At 42.9% G+C, this 15968-nt stretch overlaps 1 protein-coding gene across 1 annotated transcript in view; it reads left to right on the top strand.

Moving 5' to 3' along the window:
- The first annotated feature begins 4932 nt into the window (after positions 1 to 4932).
- Positions 4933 to 15968, top strand: part of wdhd1 (WD repeat and HMG-box DNA binding protein 1) — a 94237-nt gene continuing 83201 nt past the window's right edge. Inside the window, exon 1 of the mRNA XM_057851238.1 lies at positions 4933 to 5077. The gene's annotated coding sequence lies outside the window, so the exon portion shown is untranslated. The remainder of the gene's footprint in view (positions 5078 to 15968) is intronic.

The raw sequence follows: 15968 nt of genomic DNA, 5'->3' as shown, positions 1-15968 counted from the left end.
AGCAACGAAGAAAAAAAAAAGACATACTGAAATAGCTTGGAAACAAAAAAATCCTGTAAGGTCCAGGCACATTTAATTAGGCTATAAGTTTTTTCCATTAATCAATTTGTTTTGTAAACTACGAAAGCATCATGATAAAATGGCTAAAAATAGAAGCACACCGTAGGTTTAGATTCCAATCGAAGTATTTTTGGCTGTTGGTAGTGCTGGAAAAAATTGTGCTGAGATTTCGAACAGTGTCGAGAAATCGAGGAGCCAATTTTACAGGTGTGATTCGTTCTGTGACAAAAAAGGGGGAGGAAAAAAAGTCTTAGATAATGATCAGACTTGTTTTAATTAAAAAAAAAAAAAAGAACAGCGTACACAACATTAAGACAACTTACATCAAGAATACATAACAGAAGCAATATGAGCATAAATGATTGTCAAATATAACAAAATACTTTAAAATACAGAACCGTGTGAATGATACAACTGAGCTAGACAGAAAAAGAAGATAGCAAAAGAAAAATGCAAATTCCAGACTTGCAATGACAGGGAAGGCATTTAAGAAGGTAAGTTCATTCTTGGTGCCCAAACTATTAAAGCTTGTTCAGACGAAAGGCAAAACCTTCATTAATCACGAACGTGTCTTAACCTGTCAATTCTCAAACAAACTTTGGCCACAAATTGATCCGTATGAGGGTTTCTCTTCAGTGTGTCTTCTTATGTGTTGTGTTAAATGTCCCTTTTGAGAGAAAGTTTGACCTCAAACTGAGCAGGAAAAGGGTTTGTCTTCAGTGTGTTTTCTTAAGTGCTTTGTTATAGTTGACTTTTGAGAGAAACTTTGACCACAAAATGAGCGGGAGAAGGGTTATTTCCCGTGTGTTTTCTTGTGTGTCGTGTTAAATGTCCCTTTTGAGAGAAACTTTGCCCACGAACTGAGCAATAAAAGGGTTTCTCTCCAGTGTGTGTTCTGAAGTGCTTTGTTATCGTTGACTTTCGAGAGAAACTTTGACCACAAAACGAGCAGGAAAAGGGTTTCTCTTCCGTGTGTATTCTTGTGTGTTCTGTTAAGTGCGAGTTTCGAGTGAAGCTTTTACCACAGGTCGAGCAGGGGAAGGGTTTTTCTTCAATGTATGTTCTTATGCGTTTCGTTAAATTTCTCTTTTGAGAGGTTTGACCACAAACTGGGCAGGAATAGGGTTTCTTACCAGTGTGCACTTTGACACGCTTCAAATTCACTTTCAAAGTACCCTCAGAAGCAAACCTTTTCCCACACTGAGGACTATTCTGGCATTTGTTGACACTGTAGCCTGTCTTACGTCCTACAGGCTGCTCATCAGCAGCAGCAGCAGCAGCAGCGGGAGGAGTGTGTGACGTTGAGTAATTACCATTTGGTAGTGACATTAAGAGGCTGTCTGCTTGTGATCCTCCATCACCTTCAGTTAACATTTGTGGACTTGAGGCAACTTCGCTTACAGCACTTGGACCTTCATCTCCACTCTTTATAAGTACAATAGTCCTTGGAAACATTTGGATTTCCTCTTCTTTTTTGGTGTACGGGCGGTCTTCAGCCTGCATTTTGATGTAAGGGTGCTGTGACTCAACTTTAATGTGAACAGGCTCCTCTGTCTCTTCATTGTCAGGGGGCTCTGGCTTAATTACTTTTATGTGGGGGGAGCAATCCTGTTTCATGCAAACTGGCACTATAGAGTTGGGAGAACAAGTATTTGATACACAGTCAATGGGAAAACCCATTGGCAGTGTATCAAATACTTGTTCTGCCCACTGTAGTTCCTCTTCCTTTTTAATATGAGGGGATTCTAGCTTCAGCGGCTCAAGTCGAAGCTCTGTAAAACACAAGGAGTGCTGACCTATAGTATTCAAAGAGTAGGTGTTGTGGTAGTCATAAAACTTTATGAAACCACCACCTCATTGACGGCAATAGACGACCGATCCATTTTGACTGTGAGGGGCTAACAGCGAATGTTCACCGTCAGTCCTCCAAGTCATAACGGGTTTGGAATTTCTCTTCCAGTCAATGTCAGCTTTGTCTACTTTCCAACTGAGTGTTGAACACCACTCACCCTCACAATACATTTGGGTCTGCCAGGCCTGGCCAGCATTTTCCCGCGCAATCGGAGCCAATACACCACCGGGTGGTGATCAGTTGACAGCTCAGCCCCTCTCTTCATACGGTTGTCCAAAACATGCGGCCGCAAATCCGATGACACGACCCGAGGTCGAACTGTGGCCTAGGGTGTCCTGGTGCCAAATGCAAATATGGACACTCCTATGTTTCAACATGGTGTTTGTTATGGACAAACCGTGACGAGCACAGAAGTCCAATAATAGAACACTGCTCGGGTTCTGATTGGGGGGGCCGTTCCTCCCAATCGCACCCCTCCAGGTCACACTGTCATTGCCCACGTCCGCCACCAGAACGGGGGAATCCCCAGAGGTCAAGGTTTGGGAACTCAGGACACTAATTGTTGAAGCTTTCTGGGTTGAATTATTTCCAATTCTTACTAGATATAAAGCTTCCGGTGTTCAATAGTCCGGGGTCTCAGTTACACTGTTGTTTTTGGCAGCCCTTTTAATTTTCATGTCTTTTGGACAAAAATACATTTTAGTGTTATTCATATTTTAGTCATCTCAACATTTGTTTGTGTTCATCTAGTTTTAGTAGACATTTACTAAAAATGTTTTAGTATGTAAAATAAAATAAAAAAAAGGGGGGGGCAAAAATAAATAAATAAATAAATGAAGGTTTCAGGTATTTTGAATATAGATTGTCAGACGAGCAGATATTGTAGCGTTTACAAGGACAACGCTAACTTGTTGACAGTGGCGCATCTACATGTTGAACAGCGAATGCGCTGCATATGGGTGCGAGCCGACAGGAGGCGCCGTCAAGATCAATACCTAAATCATCACAGTCAAAATTACTCCCACTCACGCTTTTTTTTTTTTTTTAAACTTGCACCTTAATTTTGTTTATAAGGATAGTTGCCAATGAGTTTGAGTATCGATTTTTGCCGACAGCAATGAGCAGCCCCGTTTGGGTCCTGGGGTTTGTGTGTAATGTGAGGCTGTCCGTGTGCCAGTGATTAAAGCAAGAGAGAGCGAGTTCACTGCTCCACTCAAGTTTGGTTGCTGAATCAATAATATTAAGAATTGTCATGAGTTGGATTGTCTTGTGTGTTGTTAGATCCAGTTGCCTCCGTCAGAGGTGAGTAAATGAAGTCAATTGTATTCTTTGTTGATGATACATGACTACTTAGCACGGAGCGCTCAGCTAGTTAGCAATCATGCTAATCAGTGTCTTAAGTGTCTGTATTATGCTTTGGAGAACCATTTTAGCACTTGAGTTATTGTTAGATAGTAAAGATGTCTCTTTTTTTTTTTTTTTTTTTTTTTTAAAGAAACACCACACATAAACCCATTCATGTAATAGCTTAAAGCAGGGGTGTCCAAACTTTTTGCAAAGGGGGCCAGATTTGGTGTGGTAAAAATGTGGGGGGCCAACCTTGGCTGATGTCCTTTACATAGAACAAATATTTAAGCAAATTTTAGCAAGCCATTCTGTGTGTCATATTTGCTTTATTTATTAATTTTTTTCAAATTAATAATTTCAACAATCTTGCAAATCTTGCGAAATACTGCTGCTGTGAAATTAAACTAGCTTCAAGTTGCGTTCAATTTCTCGCTGCGTATCTTCCCTGTAATCTTGTCGTACATGTCAGCGTGTCTTGTTAGGTAATATCGCCTCACATCGAACTCTTTAAAAACAGCGACTGCCTCTTTACAAATGAGGCAGACACAGTTGTTGCGTATTGTAGTGAAGAAATAGTCCAATTTCCACCTATCCTTGAAGCGTCGGCCTTCGTTGATTGTTGCTATTTTAGAAAATTGGAAGTCAAGGGTCACACGGGGTAATGTTGCTTAGAGCAGTGATTCTTAACCATAGGGCCGCGGCCCAAACTTGGGCCCCGAGCGCCACCTAGTGGGCCGCAAAAAAAAAAACTTTTGTACGTGTGGGCCGCGAGGGCCGCGGGACGCAATAACAACTCCCGACCATGTAGTGGCGCTAATGCATCAGTCAGTTGTTACTTTAACCAGCTCCATAAATAAGGAGAAGAAGTCATTCAGCTAGCTGTAAACAAACAAGATGGAGAAATATTTAAAACGAAAAAGTGAAGACGACCCCCCACCAAAAAGTACATTTTTGCGCAAGTACAATCCCGACTTCACTAAGTACGGCTTCGTAAACGGAGGTAGCGAGGCAGTGCCGAGAGCCCAGTGTGTGGAGTGTGGGTTAACGCTGTCTAACGAAGCACTTAAGCCGTCAAAACTACAGCGGCACCTAGAGACCAAGCATCCGACGCTTGTGGGAAAGCCGGTGTTCTGTCAAAATTTGCTCCCTTATAAAATTTTGCTCCCAAAGCTTTTGTGGCGCTGAAAACCCCCTCTTTTACATTCAATTGGACTCTCAATGTTATCCAAAGTGCTAACTAAACTAGATACATCATAAACATACATGTGCGCAACACGAAAATGGCTTAAATTAATACTTAACGACGCGGCAAAGTTATTAACAGTGAGAGCGCGGAGTGCAGTTACTGTGTGCAGCTAACATGGTAGGATGTGTCTGAAAACTTTTGTACATGTCTTTACATGATGAAACTTAAGTAAATATTCCTTTCTTTAAGAAAGTTTGTAGTGTTTACTTTGGAATCGCCGTATTCGCGGCCATTTTTAACGTTACACGCATGCGCAAAACCCGCAAGGTAGCAATTTTTGATGGGTTGCAAATTTTGTCAGAACACCTGTGGAATTTTTCAAGAGAAAAGAAGATGAGCTGCAGATGCAGAAAAGATCGATCATGTCACTGACTGGCAACTCTAAAAGTGCACTGAAAGCTAGCTACCTCGTAGCCAGACGTGTGGCACAAAGTAAGAAACCATTCACCATAGCGGAGGATTTGGTTCTGCCTGCTGCTGTTGATATGTGCCGTGAGATGATCGGAGAGGCCGCTGCAAAGAAGCTGCTGACCATCCCACTCTCAAACGACACTGTGAGTCACCGTTAAGAGGTGAAGATAAAAAGGAAGTTGTATAATTGTTGTTATTATTGTTATTGTTCATATGTTACAGATATAAATATTCTTCTGGTTCTACCATGCACAAATATAGTTTCATTTGCACTTTATTTCAATTTTATTTACAGTTTATTTATTTTATTTATATTATATATATTAATATATAATATTTACATTATTTTGAATGTATTTATTTCATCACCATCTTTTTATTAATTGATTTATATGTATATATATTATTTATTTTTATTCTGAGTCCTTCCTTTTTTATTATTTTTAAGTAAAAACTAATTATTGGTCTTTTTTCATTAATAAGCCTGAATTGATTGATTTGTGCCATGAATCAAAGCCCAGGCTTTGATCTTTGATTCATGGCATGTTTAACCTTGACGTTAACATTGACATGTTCAATAAAAGTCTTTGTGATGATCATATTTTATGATGTCATTTTATTTGACAAGGTTTTTGCTTGGTAAACTGTAAGTGGATTTGGTTTATTGAATTGAATTGAATACAAATCAAACCAAGAGTGAGATAATTATAAACCTGTACAGTGTATATATATTAAATAATACATAATATAATTACTAATAATTAATAATATATATTAAAATTATATTTAATGGGCCCTGGGCCACTCTGTACTGAAAAAAATGGGCCTCAGGGTCAGAAAGGTTAAGAACCCCTGGTTTAAAGGGCTGCTGCCTTTTAGTGGGTAAATGAGAAGCATTTAATGTGTAAGCAGTACTGCTGACCAATTTAATAAATCTGTGTGCGGGCCAGACATTATTGATCTTACGACAGAGGCTGGGGGCCGGATGAAATTTGACCACGGGCCGCATTAGGCCCCCGGGCCGCACTTTGGACATGTCTGCCTTAAAGACCAAATGTGAAGTAATTTCATGACATGCCAAATAGGGTCACAATTAAAGTAATTAAACATTGTCCAACAAATAAAGCATGAAAAAATCATTTATATGTTGTATATTTGACAAAATAATCGCGTTTCCGAAGTTCGAGCCTGAAAGGGGACGAACCCGGAAGTGATACGTCACACCGAGAACAGCAATGGCAGCGCTCCATACGGCAGCCATACAAAGCCCTTCAAACAATGATTCAAACAGCGATATAAGCGATAGATTGAGCGCAAGGGAGGAGATCCAAGTTTTTGAAGAGTTGGAGGAAGAAGAAGAGGTTGGAATTTTATGTTGAACCTAACATGTATTAGCCAGACTAATCAGGATGCAAACAATGTGCCTGGACTACCTGACATGGAATGGAGACAAGACCCATCGAGATTACAAGATTGGTATGATATAGGCTGTTATTATTTTCATGATTTGAAGATGCAGGCATTTGCACATAATTTTATGTTTTTGTCTATCTGAGGACATTGTTTGAAAAAAATAATAATCAGACTTAATGTTCATTTCGGCAGATCCGGCAGCTCTCGTGCATATATAATAATATAAAAACGTTGGGGGGAAAGAAGGAGATGAGTCTGTAACGATAGGCAGGTTAGATGCGCCCCTGGAATGCAGTGAATGGAGACTGGAGAGGTGCTTTGCTTTAGCCACACAAACTAATTTAAAAAAAAAAAAAAAAAAGTCAAGCGAAAAAAATAATAAAAATGGGTGCGTGGATCGTGGCGTGGACAGGGCTGTGTGGGGTTTGGACCAGCCCCCCCGGTCGGTCGGCACTGCTTTTGGGCACAGCACTGCAATCCAAAACACTTCAAACAAGTTCACGCAAGCAGGCTCTAGAGGCTCCCGGGGATTCAGCCCACAACTCCACACTGAGACCACTTGTGCAGGAGCCACCCCAAAACTCTTTAAAAACAGTTAAGAGCAGTCACTTAAACGGTGTATAAATGATTGGCTTTGCTCACCCCACCGCCGCTTAAAAAGAGATGTGCCGCTCGTGCCTCGCTCGTCTTTGCGGCCAGTCTGGGATTGTTTTAAGAGCGGGGGGGCGCAGTAAATCTCTTGTTGCATAGATCGATGTTTTGGCCGACGGTGGCGTGGGCGGTGGCGGTTTAACGTCGGGATGTGCACCTCCACCCCTGGCAGGTGTAGACAACAGTGGGTTAATCGGCGTAGTATTTGGCTGACCTGGGTTCGTTGCTCTCGTTTTGCGCAGCGCAATGTCAAACTTTTTCCTCAATGTTGCGTGCGTGCCATTCCTCCCTTCTCTTTCTTTTTCTCCCCGTGTCTTCTGGCTGAGGCGTATTTATGTCCACTTCACATTCCTCCCCACCAATCCGCATCGCATGGTACTGATTAAGCGTGATCGGGAACACCTGGGGGAAAAGATTGCATACACGTTCGCCGGTTACGCCCACCCACTCTTGGCTGTCAGTACGCCGCCTCCACCATTACAAGTCCTTGATGGCTTTCTCCACTTTATTGTGGCAAAACTAAACAATTTAAATACGCTTAACCTAGCGAACGCAACAACAACTATGATCGGGGATTGCCACGAGTTAGCGTTCGGCTAACGTCGCTAGCTTCTACTGTTCATTCCACAACAGTTGGCAGCTCTGCTTTGACAAAGTCATCAGTCATCTATCAAAAAATCACACTTACTTTTTGGCAAATCCTTGATCATATGCAGACCGGTTGAGGAAGCAGGCATCTTCGAAGTCTTTGTAGCAGAGAACAGGACTCGATGATGGCGTGAAATTCATTCGCTTAGTGCGAACAAAAGATGTCCATTTATGTGCCCTGCTATCCTTCAGCCACTCATACAACTTTTCTTTAGATTGAGAACAAAACATCGCCAAACACCGCCGTGGCATCTTACCAAGAAGAAATGCAACAATACTGTGTGTATGGCGGACTTCCCTCACAATTCTCGGTGTGACGCAATTTCCGAAGATTTCCGAAGATTGTCGAAGAAAAGCATTTTTGTTGTCAATGGCGTTGCTATGGGTTAAACAAAGAATCTGGAAGGGTTGCGTTAAAAAAAAAAAACGAAAATACACTGTATGCTTATAATTGTTTAGCCATTGATATTATTCAAAAACATGGTTGGCCAACCTTACTTCACATTTGGTCTTTAAAGTCTCAGCACAAACTCCCATTCAAACTGTAAATTGTTCATTCGAGAGTGTGCTTTGAAATTGGATTTGGATTGTATTTATGAACAACTGTTTGATAAAGAAAGCTGATTCATGACAGTCTTTTTAGTTTGTTTAAAGAAAAATGATTCATTGACACATTTTTTTCAGCACTTCACCCATAAAAAATGTCAATCAGCCGCACTTTTTTATTTGAATTAACAGTACTTTTGTCTGATTTGTGTATTGACAAATTCTTGTTATGTTTTACACACAGAATTTTAATTAAAAACTTTAACAAATTCTATGTACTTGAAACAGTACAGTTGTAGACTACAGTTTAGTCAGGAAACTGATCAAATATTATTTTTGAAGGTAATAGTCATCCATTTTTTTCTACATTGCTACTTACAACATGAGTAAAACAACATCAAGTGAAACTGTAAAAGTAATTGAAAAAGTATCATTTATCCAATTAAACGATTCATTGTTTAATACTAATGCATATTGTGTAAATTCAAGTTTATCAGTACGAAAATGAAATCTTTTCTTTAAATTGTATTTAATTAGACATAGGTTGAATATGATTCGCAAATGTTTGTATATAATTTTTCTTTATGTCGAGCACTGCGTCCCAATTTCATTGGAATTGGGGTTGTATCTCATGATATGATATAATTATTTTCTGCAGGGAGTAATAAAGCAGTAAGGAGCATTACTATTTCTGAGTGTAATATGCAATGGGTAATATATTACTTTATTTTAGTAACAATCCCCAACACAATGTGCCAGAGCACCTAAGAAAACAGTGGTGTGACAACGTCATGATGAGAGGAGAGGAAGATAAATGAAAGCTGTCTGTTGAATGATTTGTTAATAGCTTTACTCGTTTTTTTAAGACTTGTTGTGATGCCATTTGACCACCAGAGGGCTCAACACGGTGCGTCATTTGTTGATATGGAGCGGCGTCAGTGTGGATGTTAGAAAAGTTGAGTTCTTCAATGAATCTTGAACTACAACTCCACAATATACTGGTCCTTCTAAAAAATAGCATATTGTGATAAAGTTCACTATTTTCTGTAATGTACTGATAAACATTAGATTTTCATATATTTTAGATTCATTACACACAACTGAAGTGGTTGAAGCCTTTTATTGTTTTAATATTGATGATTAAAAAAGTCAAGAAAAACCAAAAATCCCCATCTCAAAAAATTTGCATATCATGAAAAGGTACTCTAAAAAAGCTACTAAACTAATCATCTGAATCAACGAATTAACTCAATACCCCTGCGAAAGATTCCTGAGGCTTTTAAAAACTCCCAGCCTGGTTCATTACTCAAAACCGCAATCATGGGCAAGGCTGCCGACCTAACTGCTGTCCAGAAGGCCATCATTGACACCCTCAAGCAAGAGGCTAAGACATAGAAAGAAATTTCTGAGCGAATAGGTTGTTCCCAGAGTGCTGTATCAAGGCACCTCAGTGGGAAGTCTGTGGGAAGGAAAAAGTGTGGCAGGAAACGCTGCACAACTGGAAGAGGTGACCGCACCCTGAGAAAGATTGTGGAGAAGGGTCGATTCTAGACCTTGGGGGACCTGCAGAAACAGTCGACTGAGTCTGGAGTAGAAACATCCAGAGCCACAGTGCACAGGTGTGTGCTGGAAATGTGTCACGTCTCGGAAGCCTTGTTAATGTTTTGTGTTGGTTCATGTCAGATTCTTTTATTTTGGTAGTGGCGTGCCTCATTTGAGTTAACTTTACTTCCTGCGCTTTCCAATCAGGCTGATCGTGTCCACCTGTGACCCTCTGTATATATAGCCTGCTTGTAATCTTGCCCAGTGTCGGTTTGTCTGCTATCCTGCCACGTCCTATGCTACTTCCTTGTGTAAGCCCTTTTTTGATCACGATTCATGTTTTTGAACCCATGCCTTTTTGTTTCTTGAAGAAGTAGCTCAGTTTATTGATGTCCAGCTGTTGCTGTGAATTTTTGTTGAGTGATGTCCAGCTGTTGCTGTGAATTTTTGTTAACATTTTTTTAACTCTACTAATTGGAGAATAAACACTTTGTTTGAGCACAACTATCGAGCATTTGGGTCCTTGGTGCATCCCTGACAGTACAAACCGACCAGTATGGACCTAGCCGATACTGCAAAGCTCAAGTATGAATTGCGACATCAAGGCAGTCGTTTAAATCAACACGAGGAACAGCTGTGTGCTGTTAATCAGGGCATCAGGGAGCTTCACAGCCAACAGAGTGGTTTCCATGCTTCGATCATCCAGCAATTAAACCTTTTTACTAGGGCTGTCAAAATTATCGCGTTAACGGGCGTTATTTTTTTAAATTAATCACGTTAAAATATTTGACGCAAATAACGCACCCGCTGGCATATTGCCTCAAACATTACAATGAGGCCGTTTATGGACATAAGAGTGAAGAGAATGCCACCGGCCGCTTGGGGGCAGCGCCGTTCCATACTCATGTTATGTCTTCTAAACGTGGGAGAATTAGTAGTTGTGAGACGTTTATGCTGTATTCACAATGCAATGCAAATTGCTATTTGTGCTCGACACATATTTCGGTAAGTTTTCTTTCTTTTAGTGGCAATTATGTGTCTCTTGTTTTATTTTGGGTAAGATATGTACAGATACAGTGGGGAGAACAAGTATTTGATACACTGCCAATGGGTTTTGGCAGTGTATCAAATACTTGTTCTCCCCACTGTATATGTTATACAGTAAAGGCGAGTGGACACAGGTGCGCCGTTTATTGACATCAGCTTCTCCTTCACAACAAACATAAGTATCGTTTAGTGAAAGCACAACAAAAATAATATTCCTATCTCTCAAAAAAAAAAAAAAATGTTCTCTGAAAGAAAAGCACTTCAGTCTTTAGTAATGAGGCCCTATTCTGACAGTTAAACAACAATGCTAAATAAACTGGCATTCATATCAATTTAGCTATGCAAAATACACGTAAAACTTTTCACTCTATATTTTTTATTGTTATTTTTATTCTTATTATCATTAACTCTACTTTTGATTGAAAATTTTACAAATTTTATTAAAACGAAAACATGAAGAGGGGTTTTAATATAAAATTACTATAACTTGTAGCTATAACATTTATCGTTTAAGAACTACAAGTCTTTCTATCCGTGGATGACTTTAACAGAAAGAATGTTAATAATGCCATTTGTGGATTTATTGTTACAATAAACAAAGACAGTACTGATGTACAGTATGTTGTATGTATATATCCGTCGTGTGTCTTACCTTTCCATTCCAACAATAATTTACATAAAAATATGGCATATTTTAGAGATGGTTTGAATTGCGATTAATTGCGATTAATTACGATTAATTAATTTTTAAGCTGTAATTAACTCGATTAAAATTTTTAATCGTTTGACAGCCCTACTTTTTACAGACCAACTCCAACAGCTTCTGACCCCTGAGAGTGGCCCACCTCCCAGATTATCACCTACGGCTGCCACCCGTTTGTCACCAGGTGTACCTGCAAACCCCGTTTCAATCTGTCTGGCTGCTCCGGAAAAGTTTTCCGGGGCTTCTGGGGACTGCAGACCCTTTTTGGTACAGTGTGAACTGCATTTTAGTCACCAACCTGCCATGTACCAGACTGAACAGTCCAAAGTGGCTTTTATGATATCCCACATGACGGGCAGAGCAGCAGCCTGGGCCACCGCCGAGTGGTCACGTAAGTCAGATATTTGCAACTCGTCTCAGGTCTTCAGTCAGACACTGAAGAAAAATTTTGATCATACCACCCCAGGAAGGGATGCGGCTCGGGCATTAGTAGGGCTGAAGCAAGGCCAACGCAGAGTTGCAGACTATGCTATTGAGTTTCATACATTAGCAGCCGATAGCGGATGGAATGACATGGCCCTACTAGATGCCTTTTTGCATGGACTTTCTGATTCCATCAAGGACCAGCTTGCTCCTCTGGACCTTCCCTCAGACCTGAACTCTGTAATGGCCATGGCTTCCCGGATTGACAGCAGAATTCGTCACCGAATCAGAGACACAAAACATAATACACAGCTGCCATTTCCTCCAGGGAGGCGCTCCCACATTCAGCCGACTAGAGTCCCACCTGCAGTTTCTTTCCCTTCTGGAAGACCAGCGCCCTCAAGCGAACCCATGCAACTGGGACGGGCAAAGCTGACTCCAGAGGAACGCCATCGCCGCTTTGTGGAGAGACGCTGTTTCTACTGTGGTGAAGCTGGACATATCCTTGCAACCTGCTCAGCAAAAGCGGATCCATCAAGTACGAGAAAAGCGTCGGTGAGCCCTTCACGTGTTTCTGTCCTCCCCTCACGCACCATGACGCAAGCAACGTTGCACTTCCAGGGCCGTAACAAATCTGTTGGTGTATTGATTGGTTCAGGGGCTGATGAAAGCCTAATGGATTGGACATTAGCAAGAAAATGGGGCCTACAAAGCGAGGTCTTAGATCACCCCCTAAACGCCAGGGCGCTTGATGGCAAGCACTTGTTTAGTGTAACTCATGTTTCCGAACCCGTAACCTTGAAAATGTCAGAAGGACATTCTGAACAAATCCGGTTCCATCTTTTCCATTCAGCACAATACCCTCTCATTCTGGGGTTTCCCTGGCTTGTCAAACACAACCCTCACATGGACTGGAGACTGGGTACGCTATTTGAATGGGGGGAACAATGCAGGAAAGACTGCTTCAAGATTGGTAAAGAGCCATCTGACACCATTAGTCATCAAGTACCTCACTTCTATTTTGATTTAAAAGAAGTGTTTAACAAGGTCAAGGCCACTTCTCTTCCTCCCCACAGACCCAGTGACTGTGCCATTGAGCTCCAGCCGGAGGCGGTCGTCCCAAAGGGATGCATCTACGCCATCTCCGGGCCTGAGAGAGAAGCCATGAATGAATACATCACATCTTCTTTAAAGGCAGGACTCATCAGGCCCTCATCTTCACCCGCGGGGGCCGGTTTCTTCTTTGTGCAGAAGAAAGATGAAACGCTATGCCCGTGCATTGACTACAGTCAATTGAACAACATCACAATAAAGAACCGGTATCCCCTTCCGCTCATGAATGAAGCCTTTGATCTCTTACAGGGGGCCAAGATTTTCACGAAATTGGACTTGCGCAATGCCTACCACCTGGTGAGAATCCGTGAGGGGGATGAATGGAAAACTGGGTTCAACACACCTACCGGACATTACGAGTACCTCGTTATGCCTTTTGGGCTGACAAATGCTCCCGCGGTATTTCAGGGCCTCGTCAATGATGTCTTGAGAGACTTCCTTAACATTTTCGTCTTTGTGTATCTGGATGACATTCTCATATTTTCCCCAGATGAGAAGACACACATACAACACGTTAGACTGGTATTGCAGAGACTGTTACAAAATAAGCTATTTGTTAAGGCCGAGAAATGTGACTTCCACGTCTCAACCATCTCCTTCCTTGGCTTTATCACCGATCAAGATCAGACAAAGATGGACCCCGCTAAGATCAGTGCAGTGATTAATTGGCCCACACCCGCTAGCAGAAAGCAGGTCCAGCAATTCCTGGGCTTCGCAAATTTCTACAGGCGTTTCATCAGGAATTTCAGCTCTGTGGCCGCCCCGCTCCATGCCCTGACCTCAGCCAAAGTTCGCTTTGAGTGGAATCCACAAGCAGACACGGCGTTCCAACGGCTAAAGGGCTTGTTCACGTCCGCCCCTATCCTCACTGTTCCAGACCCACAGCGCCAGTTCATTGTGGAAGTGGATGCATCCAACGAGGGCTTAGGGGCGGTCCTGTCTCAACGTTCGGCCGACACAGACAAGCTTCATCCATGTGCCTTTTTGTCTTGCAAATTCTCGTCGGCTGAGGGAAACTATGACGTCGGTGACCGGGAGCTGCTTGCTGTTAAAGCTGCTCTAGAAGATTGGCGACACTGGTTAGAAGGGGCTAAACACCCATTCATTGTATGGACAGACCACAAGAACCTATGGTATATAAAAAAAGCCAAAAGATTAAGTGCACGTCAGGCCAGGTGGACATTGTTTTTCAACCGATTCAACTTTATACTGTCTTATCGACCCGGTTCCAAAAATGGTAAACCAGATGCTTTGTCTAGACTGTTTCCACTTGCAGACAATCCCAGAGAGCCCGAGCACATCCTTCCGTTGGATTGTGTGGTTTGGTCTGTCACCTGGCAGATTGAGTCTGTTGTCAAACAGGCCAACAGCGGATGTCCTACACCTAGTGGCTGCCCTTCAGATCGTCTGTTTGTGCCGGAGAGTGTGAGATCCCAAGTCATACATTGGGCTCACACGTCTCTACTTACCTGTCATCCAGGGGTTAAGCGCACAATGTTCGTCATCAAACAGAGATTCTGGTGGCCATCCATGGAAAGAGAGGTGAGGGAATATGTGGCAGCCTGCACTGTCTGTTGCAGAAACAAGTCTTCCTCCAGAGCACCCAGGGGACTCCTGCATCCACTCCCCATTCCCATGAGACCCTGGTCGGACATCTCCCTGGACTTCGTTACAGGACTTCCACCTTCGCAAGGTAACACTGCCGTCCTGACGGTGGTGGATCGTTTTTCCAAAATGGTACATTTCATTGCATTGCCCAAGCTGCCGTCAGCCAAACAGACGGGTGAGATCATGATGAATCAGGTGTTTCGTATACATGGGTTCTCAAAGGACATTGTCTCAGACCGTGGTCCACAATTCATATCACGTTTCTGGAAAGAATTCTGCTCCCTCATTAGTGCTACTGCGAGCCTTTCTTCAGGATATCACCCGCAGTCCAATGGCCAGACTGAACGGCTCAATCAAGAGTTGGAGACAAGCCTGCGGTGTCTCGTGACCCAGAACCCTGTCTCGTGGAGCACTCACCTTACCTGGGTGGAGTTCGCCCACAACACCCTTCCTACCGCAGCAACAGGACTCTCCCTTCCAGTGTGCTTACGGCTACCAGTCTCCTCTGTTTCCTGAGGGGGAAAAGGCCGTAGTGGTTCCGTCAGCTCATGCCCTCGTTCGACGCTGCCATCGGGTCTGGGCTGCGACACGAAAGGTTCTCACCCGCAGCGCGGCGCGAATGAAGAGGGTAGCCGATCGTCGTCGGTGCCGAGCTCCAGACTACAAGGCTGGGCAAAGAGTCTTGTTGTGTGCCAAGGACCTGCCCCTTCGGGTGGCTTCCAGGAAGTTGGCACCTCGATTCGTGGGCCCTTACCCGATTGCCAAAGTGATTAATCCGGTCTCTGTGCAACTCAGTCTTCCCAGGTCCCTCCGGGTTCACCCCACCTTCCACGTCTCCAGGATTAAGCCGGTTATGGAGAGTTCCCTCGTCCCACCTGTAAAGCCGCCGCCTCCACCTCGCATGCTGGATGGGGGTCTTGTCTATACAGTCCGGCGGCTTCTGGATGTGAGGAAACGTGGGCGTGGTCGACAGTTCCTGGTGGACTGGGAGGGGTATGGCCCGGAGGAGAGGTCTTGGATTCCTGCGAGTTTCATTGAGGACAAGGACCTTATCAAGGACTTTGAGGCACAGCGGTCTCGTGGGTCGTCTGGAGCCGCCCCTAGGAGGGGGGGTACTGTCACTTCTCGGAAGCCTTGTTAATGTTTTGTGTTGGTTCATGTCAGATTCTTTTATTTTGGTAGTGGCGTGCCTCATTTGAGTTAACTTTACTTCCTGCGCTTTCCAATCAGGCTGATCGTGTCCACCTGTGACCCTCTGTATATATAGCCTGCTTGTAATCTTGCCCAGTGTCGGTTTGTCTGCTATCCTGCCACGTCCTATGCTACTTCCTTGTGTAAGCCCTTTTTTGATCACGATT

This window comes from Corythoichthys intestinalis, chromosome 1 (genome assembly GCF_030265065.1).
Source record: "Corythoichthys intestinalis isolate RoL2023-P3 chromosome 1, ASM3026506v1, whole genome shotgun sequence".
Taxonomy (NCBI): Eukaryota; Metazoa; Chordata; class Actinopteri; order Syngnathiformes; family Syngnathidae; genus Corythoichthys; species Corythoichthys intestinalis.
Note: the sequence above shows the minus strand (reverse complement) of the source record. Positions and strands in the feature narration are given on the sequence as shown.